The 13,562-nt window shown below is 38.1% G+C and overlaps 1 pseudogene; it reads right to left on the bottom strand.

Annotated features, from left to right (window-relative positions):
- Positions 1–1,170: 1,170 nt before the first annotated feature.
- On the bottom strand, positions 1,171–2,857 carry LOC110543946 (60 kDa heat shock protein, mitochondrial-like; annotated as a pseudogene).
- Positions 2,858–13,562: the final 10,705 nt, after the last annotated feature.

The following is a 13,562-nucleotide window of genomic DNA, read 5'->3' as shown; positions in this document are numbered from 1 at the left end:
TTTATTGTTTTTCACCTAGAAATTTGGAATGTCACAGATGCATTCAGTGCACAAAAAAAAAAAAAAAAATCTTAATCTTCAAAAAAAAAAAAATCAGCCTTCAAAAGTATCAGTTCTTTGTCTTTCTTTTGGCTGGGCTCATGTTTTATGATTAGTGTTACTGAACAATAGTTTTCACTGAAAACACACCCCCAGATAATAATATCAGACATCTTTTGAATGAAATACCCTGTCCCCCAAATCTGAGAAAGAATGAAAAAGAAGTAATTAGATTTTAAGTGTTTACGGTTACATAGTACACACAATTTAAGAACACAAATATTAAAACAGGAGAATTCACAGTGTAAATTAGAAAGCTCAAAATTCAAACAGAAAGTGTATTTCAAAAGTTAAAAAAACAACTCCTACCACTAATTTGAATAATTTTGTTTCTAAAACATGGGAAAACCACAGAGGATACAATAAAAATTTAATCCTTTGCCTTTTTTTTCATTTAATTTTTAATATGAAATGTTTCAGACAAGAGACAGACATCTGTGAGAGGTGAGCCTGAGCCTCTTCTTTGAGTTCCAGGCCATCCAGGGCTACAGTAAATTTCTGTCCCAAGAAGAGTATGAAAGAAGAGGAGAAAATATTTCAGACAGACAAAAATGTACAGAAAAACTTTTTTAAAAAACTTTCATACCCCCCCCCCACACACACAAAAAAAAAAAACCTTAAACTTTTACTATAATTATATTCCAGGTATTTTTTAAACTTTAAACAAAATTTTATTACACAAAGGTTGTTGCATAATTGAATACTTCTCTCTTTTGTACACAATTATTCTGACTCTCCATGGAAAGGCTGCTTCTGAGCTTCTCATGTGGTGACACAGCACTACAGTACTGACTGTAACAGAACAGTAGAAATGCCTCAGTGATTTAAGTTGAAAGCAGGACACTGGTATATGGCTCTTGCACCCAGTATCAGGAATGTACACTGTCTTTATTAAAAAATACAAAATAAATAATCTTAGGCATGAACAATGGCAGCAGTAATCCTTTATATATCAGCCAGCCTTCTCTTCAGTCATTTTCTTCAGGTGACTTCTCTAAAGTTATAGGTGAGAAAACTGCCTTGAGCTTCCTGTCATAGTTCATTGATAAGGGCAAAATACTATTCTAGGAATTAGAACATGCCATCTCCCATATCCCCTCCCATTCCACCCATTACTCCCATTCCAGGGTCCTTCTTTTCTTTAGGAATTTCTGTCCCTACAGCTTCTGGTGTACTTAGCAAGGATGTCACCCCAGCAAGCAGCATCCAGTAAAGAATCCTTTGTTGGATCAATGATTCCCTTTTCTACCATGTTCACAAAATCTATAAGCATAGCATCATAACCAACCTCTGAGGAACTCTGCAATATCCTCTCAACTATCAAAGATATTTCAATGCCGGCATTCCTAGCAATAGTTATTTCAGGAATGTTCAGTGTCTTTTGATAATATCTGTATCTATTCTCTGGCCTTCATTAGCAGGCTTTAATGAATCCAAGGCTGTGATGCACTGAAGCAGAGCACAGCCCCCTCCTAGAACAATGTCTTCTTCAACAGCATTGAGAGGCTTAGTGACTCTGTGTTTCTTCTCATTCACTTCAGCATCACTTGTACCTCCAACGTTCAGCATAGATACTCCATCTGAAACTTTAGCAAGGCACTCGTTCAGCTTTTCCTTTTCATATCCACTAGTTGTAATATATAGCTGTTCAGTTGAATACATTTTTCAATTTGAGCTTTGTCATCTTTTTCTTTCAAAAGCATGGCATCATCTTTAGTGACAATGAACTTTCCAATTTTTCCTAAGTCATGAGTTTGAACATGTTCCAGATTTAGATTCAATCCCTCTTCTCCAATTACTGCACCACCAGTAGCAACAGCCATATCTTTAAGCTGGTTCTTCTTACTGTCTTCAAACAATAGAACTCTGACTGATACAACCTGAAGACCAGCCTGTTCAAAACCAGTGTGCTTAGAGCTTCTCCATCTACATCTTCAGCAATTATGACCAAGGTCTTCTGAAGAGCACCGGCAATTTCAAGAGCAGGTACAATGGACTGGACACTAGAAAACTTCTTTTCATGCAACAGAACGTAGGCATCTTGGAATTCACATTTTTGACCTTTTGATGTGTTAATAAAATACGAGGAAATGAATGTATCTTCTGCCAAACTTCATGCCTTCAATAATTTTTAAATCATCATTCAAGGTTTTTCCACCCTTCACTGTGATGACATCCTTTCTTCAAACCCTTTTCATTGCATCAGAAATAATGCATTCAATGTATTTGTCTCCCGTTGCAGAAATTGTAGCAATGTAAGCAATTTCTTCAGGGGTTGTCACAGATTTAGATTTTTTTTTAAGCTCAGCAATTACAGAATCAAGAGCCAACATCACACTTCTCCAGATTTCCACTAAAATAGCCCCTTTGGTGATCTTCTCAAAGCCCTCCTTGGCAATAGAACGTGCCAGAACAGTAGCAGTGGTAGTGCCATCCTGGCCTCTTCATTTTTGTTATTGACAACATCTTGAACAACTTTAGTTCTCATATTTTTGTATATATCCTTTAAATCAATCGACTTTGCAACAGTGACAACATCTTTTGTTACTTTGGGACTTCCCCAACTCTATTCAGTAGTCACTGTTCTTCCCTTTGGCTCCATTGTTAACAGCCACAGTGTCAGCTAAAAGATCTTGAAGCATTAAGGCTTGAGCATCTGCACCAAATTTTACATATTTTGCATAGGCACAAGTTAGATGAGGAGCCAGTGAAGGGGCACTGATCTCATCTGGAGAAGGACTGTGGGTAGTTGAAGCATTTCTGCAGGGGAAGGAGGTGGGGGAGGTGACCATCAAGCAAGGCAGGCCATCAGTGGCTAGTGAGGGCTATTCTACATAATTAAAAACAAAATAGCCTTAATACAGGTCAAGACTCCTGTGTCCTCTCAGATCATCCCTCTCAGATCATCTCATCTGCTTCACATGTTCTTGAGAGTTAACTGCCTTAATAATATTGGGTTTATCATTATTATGGCTGCCTCATTTCACAGAAGGCATAAGAAACTATAAATGATATACAGTGTTACTTTGCATGCTTTAAACATTATATATGTGATGTTCTGGAGCCATAATTCAACACTTTCTTTTTTACATTTTACTTTAAATGACATATGGTTGTTGTGGTTCTTTCTTTCTTTCTTTCTTTGTTTCTTTCTTTGTTTCTTTCTTTCTTTCTTTCTCTTTCATTTTGTCCAATTACCAAAAATACCACAATAATTTTTTTTCTTTGACTGCACATGTGAGACTTGTTATAGGTCATAAGATGTCTTAGTTGTTTACATTTCTCTTATAGAGGAAAGAATTTATTTTTGGCTTACAGTTGCTGAGGGTGTCTAATGGTCAGGATAGTAGGCATCAGACATGATGGCTGGATCAGGAAGCTGAGAGCTATGGACTCACTTTGAAACCATAAATAGGAAGGTGGGACAGCAAACTTGAAATGACACAAGCCTTTAAACTCTCAAAACCTGACCCCAGTGACATACTTTCTCCAGCAAGTCAACACTTTCTAAGTCTCCCCAAATAGGGCCTCCAACTGAAAACCATGCATTCAAATACCAGAGAGTATAGGAGACCTTCATCATTCAAAACAACATTTAAGCTATATTTCTCTTCTCTTTCATGTTTTAATTAAATGATTTTGAGATGTATCCCTACCACTTTATCCTCTTTCACACACTCTAGAAGTTTTGTACATATACTTTGCAACTGGAATTCTGTTTGAATCCAGATACCAGTAAGGTAAACGATACTGGAAAAAGCTGTGAGCTTTTCACCCTAATTGTTTCGGTGTAATCCAGGCAACTGACTAGTTACAATTGCCAATACCTGTGTCTGAGGTCATTCTCTGGTTCTCAAGCACAAATTTACAACACAGATAGCAATAGCAATTGGGACAATCCTTTGAGAAGTACGTTTAACAAAGGACTGATGGGAATTGGCATATCAATAACTCACTTTCTTGGTCTGCCAGGTTGGTACTTGTGTTGTTTAGACTGATTTGAAGTGCCCAGTACAATTTAAGCATAGCTTGCCACAGTGACATTCTGCTTGATAGCAAACACTGTATTTAGCAATTCTCTGTGGCCTCTTCCTAGATAAACAGCTGTCATTCAAACCATTCTCTTCATTTGTTTCTAGGGAATCTGCTGTATTCCACCTGGCTCTCTCACGTATGTGTATTTAGATGCTGATGATGGTCATTGGGATAGGGAAAGTTGTCCACACTTGGATGCTTGGAAGGCCCAGTTGTAGGACTGGCACATAATGTCACCAAAAAAAAAAAGAAAAGAAAAGAAAAAGCAACAGTTTGCTCACCATTCACAGACAAGATACAGTAAACACCTTACTGCTTAGTTCTTAGAGAAAGTTAGGCAAAATATCCTAAGTGAGGTGCTAATATTTGCTAGGCAAGGGATTCCTGAAATCCATACAGTTAATTTCCATTTTGACAATCTTTACCTGACTAAGAATAGCATATTAGGTACTTTTCTGTTGTTTTGATAAAACATCATGACCAAAACGCAACTGAAGAAGAGTCTATTTTGGCTTGCAGTTCCCGAGGAATCAGATTCCATGATGGCAGAGTAGTGCAGGGATGGCAGGAGAAGAGCTCATATCTCGAACATTGAACACAAAGAAGAGAAAAAGAAATGGAAATGGCACTGGCTTTTATCTGAAAGCCCACCTCTACTGACATACTTCTTCCAGCAAGGCCACACATCCTAAACCTCCACAGACAGCAAGTATTCAAATGTCTGAGACATTTTTCATTCAAACCACCACAAGTAGTCACTTGAATATAAAAATCACCTTGCTTGTCTGAGTTTGAAAGGGTGAGATCATTTAAATGCATGTGTTGGCATAGTTGTACTATTTTTTTTTTATTTAGATCCTTTATTATTATTTTTTTATTAATTTTTTATTTTATTTTATTAATTACACTTTATTCATTTTATATCCCCCCATAAGCCTCTCCCTCCTCCCCTCCCAATTCCACCCTCTCTCCCCTTTCTGCATGCATGCCATTCCCCAAGTCCACTTGTTCTCTTTTATATTTTTTTCTGTATACATAGATGTTAAGTAACAATTTTTAATATTTTGCTATTTCTTTGAAGATTTCAAACAATTTTGTTTGATCATATTACCTTCTACTTCTCCCTCCCCAACTCCTTCCGTATTAGTCTCACTTCCCCACCTTCTTACAACTGCATGTCTTCTTTTTTATTAAAATAACTTACTGAATCCAACTTGCGTTTCCCATTTATTCATAGGTATGGGACCATCCACTAATGTGTCATTGATCAGCCAGGAACTGACACTTCCTCCCTCACATGCTTCAGCTGTTAATAACTCCTCGTTTAGGGATGGTGGCCCCTCTCTCCATGCTAAAATGCTGACTACCTAAACAACCATTTTTTTTTAATATTGGTTTTCCAAGACAGGGTTTCTCCGTGTAGCCTTGGCTGTCTTATAACTCCCTATGTAAACCAGGCTGGCCTCAAACTCATAGATCCACCTGCCTCTGCCTCTCAAGTGTCAGAATTAAAGGAGTGTGCCACCACTGCCTGGATAAGCAACCATTTTATATATATATTTTAAAGATTTAACCTTAATCCTTTGTTTTGTAGAATATCAAGACTAAGAATTATCTTGAACTTTATCTTCAGCAAATTTACAACATGAGAGTATTTGTTAAAATGGGCCCCTGGGAGATGATGCATAGATGATTTTTTGTTTTGTTGTTTTGAACGTTACAATTTTAATTTGTGTCATATCAGTTGATAGAATGCCAAGGCTATGATTGTCAGCAGATGAAGGCTGGCAATCAGAAAACTAACCAATGATGCAAAGCAGACAAGGAAAATACTTTTTTATGTTGTAAGAAAAGAGCTTTGGGCAGTGGGACAGATTGTGAGTTTTATAGTAGGCCTGGATTAACTGACTTGTTAATATAAAAATCACCTTGCTTGTCTGAGTTTGAAACGGTGAGATCATTTAAATGCATTCGTTGGCATAGTTGTACTATTTTTTTTATTTAGATCCTTTATTATTATTTTTTTATTACTTTTTTATTTTATTTTATTAATTACACTTTATTCATTTTATATCCCCCTATAAGCCCTTCAAATTCAAATTCAAGAGCTTGTTTTTATGATGAATATCCCTTCATTTCAGTTATTAACATATTGCCATATTCATTAGGTTTAAAAGGTTCATAGTTTCAAATCCCTTTGGGCCATGAGTTCAGAATTATATACTGACTCCATGGTCCCAACTCAGAGACAACGTTTAATACAGTGTATGGTGGGAAAATGAATTTTACTCTAGTTCAACACTAATATGTGAAAAAAAAAAAAAAAAAAAAACAGATAATAGTAGTTCCATCATTGGGTAGTTGAAAAACTAAATGATGTCCTTGGAGAGTTGTGTACTTATCACATAACTTTTGGAGTGGATAATGGAGTCCTTTGTTGTTGTTGTTGTTTTTTGGTTTTTTTGAGACAGGTTCTTATGTAACTGAGGTTGATCTTAAAATTGCCTATCTGCCTACTTCTACTTACAAAGAGCTAGAATTATGGGCATAAGCTACAACATAGAAAGACCATTCTATCAAAAGTATTAATGCCTTGATTTATGACTTTGTTTGGTTACTATAAAACTTCATGAAACTGCTTCCATGTGGAAACATGGAATCTGAGGTAACTAAACTCCATGTTTTCTGGGGCAATAGTCACTCAAATTAGACTCCAGAATAAAACTCCTATTCTCTTCGAAGTGAGAGCTGTAATTTTTTTCCATCAACAGATTAAAGATGCACACCACCATCCTACATTTATAAAAGACTAATCAATTGCAATTCTCCCTAGGGAGACACCAAAACGGTAATATCATGGCTGTATAATCATGGTGGGTCTCCTCAACACCTTTTTCAACTATTTCCAATAGTTCAAAAGAATCCCAGTGGCTTAAGAGAGCTCAAAACCTTTCCTGTCACATAGCAGATGCCAAAAATAGCTCAATAGAACTATAAATTTGCTCAAAGGAGCTTCAGAATCAACAAATCCTGTCCTACAAGTGCCATTATTATTAAATAATGGATCTGTCCCATTAATAACTCTAGAAAGTGTTCTCTCCCGGATCTGACAACCCCCCTATACATAGATCACAATAGGGAAAAAGAAAACTCAAGACAAAGATGACATAACCATGCCTTCTGAAACCTCTGACTGAAGGAAGGGGAGAGTGATATCTCCTTATCTCTGCAATTCCTGACTTTAATGGTCAGTATATAATACAGCTTCATCTTGCCATTAGCTCATTCTGTTTTATTTAATCAATCATCTGGTGCCCATGACTCAGGGGTTGTTGAGCTCCACAACCTGAACTTTGTGTTGTCACTCTTTTCACGTTTTCCTCCTGCTCTGATCCAATCATCTTGAAACCCAGAAGTTGAGTCCTCAAGCCCTGGCTTTCCCTGGCCACTTGAGAACAACATCTCCTCTCTCCCCACCTGAGAAAACTTTGGATTCTGTAAGTGCCCTGATCACTAGCTGCTGCCGGGAGTTACTAGGTACCTCTGGGGGTTGCCCCCACTTCTTTGTTCTTGGTGATCTCACCTTTCAGAGATATCTGTTCATGGATTAACCTCACCAAAACTGCCAATTCCAGATTATTGATTTGGGATGCCACTTCAGAATCTTAGGATTCTAGCAAAGGCTGCAAAAATGGGTGCTTCTGGATATAAAACTGATCCACAAACACCTTTTCGGGGTCTGCGGGAATTTTTCAAACTATCTGTCCAGGTTTTTTGGAAAGGGTACTTTCACCACTACCCTTCCTCCAGTTCCTGAGGCTGTGTCTACATGTTCAGCTCCAGGTTCCCCCTACCCCTTCCTGACCCTATACTGCAATGCCAGGATCACGGGACCCTCAGAGACCACCAGGAGATGGCTTGATGCAATAGCAAGAGAGCTTTATTATGAGAGCAATCAAACTCGGAGCCCAAGTCTCACTGACACAGTAGTAGAGAAGTGGGACCTCGAGCTCTGAGTGAACAGGTTTTTTAAATTATTTTTATTAATTATAGTTTATTCACTTTCTATCCCTCCTTCCTCCCCTCCCAAACCCACCCTCCCTCTTCCCCACCTGTGCCCTTCTCCCAGTCCACTGAAAAGGGAGGCCCTCCTCCCCTTCCCTCTGACCTTAGTCTTTCAAGTCTCATCAGGAGTGGCTGCATTGTCTTCTTCTGTGGCCTGCTAAGGCAGCTCCCCACTCAGGGGGAAGTGATCAAAGAGCAGGCCAATCAGTGAACTGCGTTTTTAAAGGAAAATCTGTGAGCCGGGGTTTCCATGACAGCAAGCAGGGGGGCACATGTTTCCATGACAGCCAGCAGGGGGACATAAGCCTTGGCATTACAGGCTTAGGTAAAAGTTAGAGGGGCGAGATAAGGTCATCTGAGACACATAATCACAATTGCCTAAGGCATATGAACACAATGGCTGTTCTTCTAAACTATATCTGAAACATTGGGGAGAATTTTCCCACCCGATTCCCAGCCGATTTTCATTAGATTATTGCCAGGGAGATTGTCTCTATTTTCTATGAAGCATTTATTCTGTAATATTTCCTGGAGGCTGTTGCTAGGAGAGTTAACTTTGTTTTCTGCCAAGTGTACATTCTGTGGTATTTCCTGGTACCTGAATTCAGCTCCCAGTCAAGACGGCTCTTTATTTCAAAATGGAGTTATACTCAGGCTAACTTAAACTCTTCAATACCACACCCATGCATGGTCTCAGTGGGCAGTGACAATGGCAGGCATCAGTGGGGCCACGTGTTGCAGCAATCCAGTTTTAAATTTTCAGATGCAGGGAGCTTACAGCACTTGGCTGATCACCAAGTTGATTTTGGGATACAGAAGGTGGAGCCCTGGCTTCCTCAACATCTTGACTAAAAGCAATCATATGACCAACCACCATCTTCATTGGGGGAGAGTCCTGGCTGTGAGACCCTTTAAATCCTCGCTGAACTCTAAATGCAACATCTGCCTTTAAACTTTTGCTGTTCAGTCTGTAATGATGCAATGTGGTAGGAACATCAGAATCACCACTCTATGAATTGTCTATAATTGAAAGGTTTGCTTTGATACTAATTCAAAAATATATTTACAGTCATGAAAAAAAAAAAAAAAACCCTGATTAAGTTTTACCTAGTAACCAGATCACTATCCTCCTACATGCAATACTGGCTGGATTTTTGAGTTTCCCTTCTTGGTCAGCATAAACATTTCTCTTGGTCATGGAAGATTGACCTTTGAGTGTGTGGCAATTTCCTGGTACCTTTTGAGACAGAGGAACACCCAACCATGGTCTTTTTTATTGGCTACAATTGACCCTTTTGGCTGACCTCCATTCAGGGCTTCTTTTCCCTTGGGTGAGATCTCTTCTCCTTGTCTACAAAATCCTAGCACTAGGTAACCACGTCTGACTGGGTAAAAGTGTCCTTGGTCTCTGGCCAATGCTGAGAAGCTGTTGGAACAGATAGTACCATACCAGTCTACTGAGCCAAACCTTGCCTTTGGGACACCACTGGCTAGTACTGACTCCTACCTGCCCAATGGGAACTGCCCATTCTTCTGTTCCTACAGCATCCCCACTGGGATGTCTTCTGGAACATTTTAAATCCCCATGCATGGAGCTTGATTTAAAGGTCTCTAAACTCATACATCTCTGTAATAAAACTTGGCCTAAATATTCCTTAGATAATGGTTCACATTGGCCAACTAATGGCACATTAAATCCCAATATTTGATGGGATCTTTTTAATTACTGTCAGCTGTCTGGTAAATGGAAGAAGGTTTCTTATATTCAAGCTTTCTCTCTTCTCCCCTCTAAATCTCTCTCTTCTTCCTGCTCTCCCACCCAACTTCTTCTAGCTGTAAAGTCTCAACCTCAAGAGTCCTCTACCTTTGACTCTGTGGATGAACCTTTGCCTTGCCTTCCTCAACCTCCACTTCTACCTCTACATCCTGTTCTGGCTCCTACCTGCTTCTGTGTGTAAATAGGCACAAATAAACACACATAAATAAAAGCAAATTAATTTCTTTTTAAAATGATGAAAAGTGTCCATATCATTAAAATATTTTGAAAACATGTCCCTTTTTGCCTTTCATCCTATATAGGAAAGGTCTATTAATTATCCTGTGTAGCAAATTTCCTAAGCTATTGGGTGGGCTCTTCTGAATCTTCAATACTTTAATGGTATTGGTGTGGCTTGGTAGGGACTTGGCATTCTCATTTTTTTTTCATTAGCCTCCAGAGAACCAAGCAGACATACTAGAATTTTTAATTGTGTTGAAGTGTAAATGAAACCAAAGTTAAAATAAGGCTAGAGTGTGTGAAAGAGCCTGGGGGTTTTATTTTTCTCACAGCATCTGCTGTTACTATCATGGTGTGATAAAATAGTTCATGTCTTCAAACAGTTATTCTCACCATGAACCAGCATATAAACTGCAACAGCTTTTAAGCAGGACTATCTGACATTATGAGTAGAAACTTTAAAAACACTGTCATCATTGGAACTGATGATTGCTCACACAGGACTTCAGGTCAAAGGATCAGAAAGGTGTTTATACAAAGGTATATCATCAAAGAATACCATTAAAGTATTGAAGATTCAGAAGAGCCCACCCAATAGCTTAGGAAATTTGTTTTCAGATTGATCTTTTTGTCTTCAATACCTGAATCCCATCTGATATAACGTATTCCTCACTATGCTTTTCCACAGCTTTCCAGTTTCACAGAGGTGGTTTAGGTTGCTTATTGAAGACTGAGAACATGTTAATGGACAATAATGAGCTTTCTTGCCCTCAGTATTTCACAAGTGTATCTTATCTCTCATGTGCCAAAACAAAACAAAACAAAACAAAAACCACGGCTATGGATAAAGATACAAAGTCCATACTCCATCACAAAGCAGGTAGAAGTAAACTGCTTTTAAAAGAGCATCTCCGATGGTACCTCAAAATGTTCATGTTACTGGAGTTGGCTCTTGGAAAGGATCCAGTTTCGGTTCCCAATATGTATATGGTGGCACACAGTCATCTGTAACTCAAGCTTCTTGGGATCCATTTCCCTCTTCTGACTTCCAGTGGCACCAGGTATGCACATAAATATGTGCCAGCAAAACAAGCAAAAAAAGAAAGAAAGTAAGAGAGAGAGAGAGGAAGGCAGGGATGGAGGGAGGGAGGAAGGAAGGGAAGAAAGAAGAAAATATTTAAACAGGAGAAGAAATAAAAATGACAAAAAAGAAAAAGCAATTTCAAAAAGCTGAATCTTTCTGAAGGTGGTAGTATGCTGAACTGCTGCACAAGCTGCCTGTGCTCATAGCACTTGGAAGACACATCCTACTTAAAATCCTATAGTTCTGCCCATGTCAAGCAAGTCCCACTTCCCTGGGCTTGCTAATGAGACTGTTAAAAGCACTGCTTTTCAAGAGTCAAAAGGCCACACTGCCTTTAACAGCAGTAACAATGAGAGCCTGAAGTTGCTTTGTGACTGAGCCCACACTCATCCCACAAGATCATGTGTGCCTCCCTGACTGATGATTCTTCCACTTTTTGGCTTACTTCTTTCCTTTTGGAGATCTATGGTGGAGTTTTGTGACAGCTCCCTATTTCTGTCTCCTGCACAGACTAGCCAAAATTTGTTTTGTTTTGTTTTTTATGTCCACTCATCTTTCTATTCACTTTCCTTTTCATTCTATCCACCTTTCTTTCTCTTCTGTTTGCCTATGTGGAATAGATACATATTTTTCTCTTCTTTTGACCCATAAATAAGTTCCATTGGAAGCATGTAGCTGCCATCAATGACTCTTTGGCTTTCAGAGTAATCTCAAATAGGGGTCATAATCACTTAATGAGTCAATAATTTTGTTTCTGTTTTTTCAAGACAAGAGTTTCTCTGTGTAGCCCTGGCTGTCCTGGAACTTACTCTGTAGATAAGGCTGACATCAAACTAGAATCACCTGCCCCTGCCTTCTGAGTCTTGGAATTAAAGGTTTTTACCACTACTGCCCAGCTGAATGTATAAATCTTATAGGGGCTTTGAAAATAAAACTATTGCAGATTTTTTTTCTTACAAAATGCCCTTAAGTTTTTTTTTTTTTTTGTTGTTGTTGTTATTGTTTAGTTTGAGAGCTATGGTATACATGACTCTGGAGTCTTTTCACAGATTAGGACAACAGCTCTTTGTGGTCCTTTTCACTTCCAAAGAAGTTAAAAATTTTGAGCCTGGTGTAGTGTTTTCTCTTTCTTTCCCAAAAGAACTTCTTTCCATGACTGACTAATATCTATGAAGGAAGGTCACTGCAATGCCCATGCTGTAATAAATTATGAAATGCCTCTTCATTCTTTTATTCTTTTGATTTTCTCTTTCTACTACCACATTGACTGAAAGGAAAGAGTCAATTTATTCACATTGATAACAACAGAAAATATGATAACTTCTTATGTATTTTACTATCGTCTGTCAGCACAAAAAACGAACTCTTTATACCAAGGTTCATTTACATACACACTATTGACATTTTGAGATATTGTTCTAGATGCCTGTCTAGTACACTGTAAAATGTTTAGAAGTAGCTTTAGCTTTTGCCTCATGGATATAGTATTTGTACCTTACATGGTTGTTACAATGAAATGTCTTCAGGCTCTAAACGTCCTAGAGAACATCTCTGGTTGGAACTATGGTCTATAGTACGTAGAACATGAATGTTCCCAAGCAGACATAAGCTTAAATAAATATTCATTTTGTTTATGTCTATAAACTACTTAAGTACCAATTATATTGACTATAAAATGAGTATGATTCATCAGACTAAGATACCCACGTGCCATGTCTATAAATAAAAATTATATTTATGATCACATCAATATTAGGAACTTTGACCAGAACTAATTAATTTGAGAGTGTTTGACCACCATAAAATGGAACAAACAACCAAATTATGAATAGTATATAGATTTGGATCCAATCCCTTTCTGGATTTTTGAACTCATGAGACCTATCTAGTTCCAGAGGGAATAATAAAAAATAGAATGGTCAATGGATTGAACCAACATGGGTTACATAGATTGGTTAAAATGATCTAGATGCTTTTATTAGGAAAAGATTTTCAAGAGAATGAGATTCCTCTTGATGTTTAAGACTTCCTAAGATTGCTCATTAAAGGTATTGTGGTAGACAAAGAGACAGAGATGAGGCTACTTCAGCAGTTCAGATAAGGTACATGATACCCTAATGCTAGTTCCTTCAGCACATGATGCTTCCGAAAGGGAGAAGCAAATAAAGAAGAACATGCACATAAATATACTCTCTAGAACTATCATATCTGCAATTGTTTGGGTCAAAGCATTAATTTTTCTAGGTGTTAATTTGGGTTCTATAAGATCAAAGGTCCGAAATT

This window comes from Meriones unguiculatus, chromosome X, assembly GCF_030254825.1.
Source record: "Meriones unguiculatus strain TT.TT164.6M chromosome X, Bangor_MerUng_6.1, whole genome shotgun sequence".
Lineage (NCBI taxonomy): Eukaryota > Metazoa > Chordata > Mammalia > Rodentia > Muridae > Meriones > Meriones unguiculatus.
The sequence above is the reverse complement of the archived record's forward strand: the minus strand, read 5'-3'. Positions and strand labels throughout refer to the sequence as shown.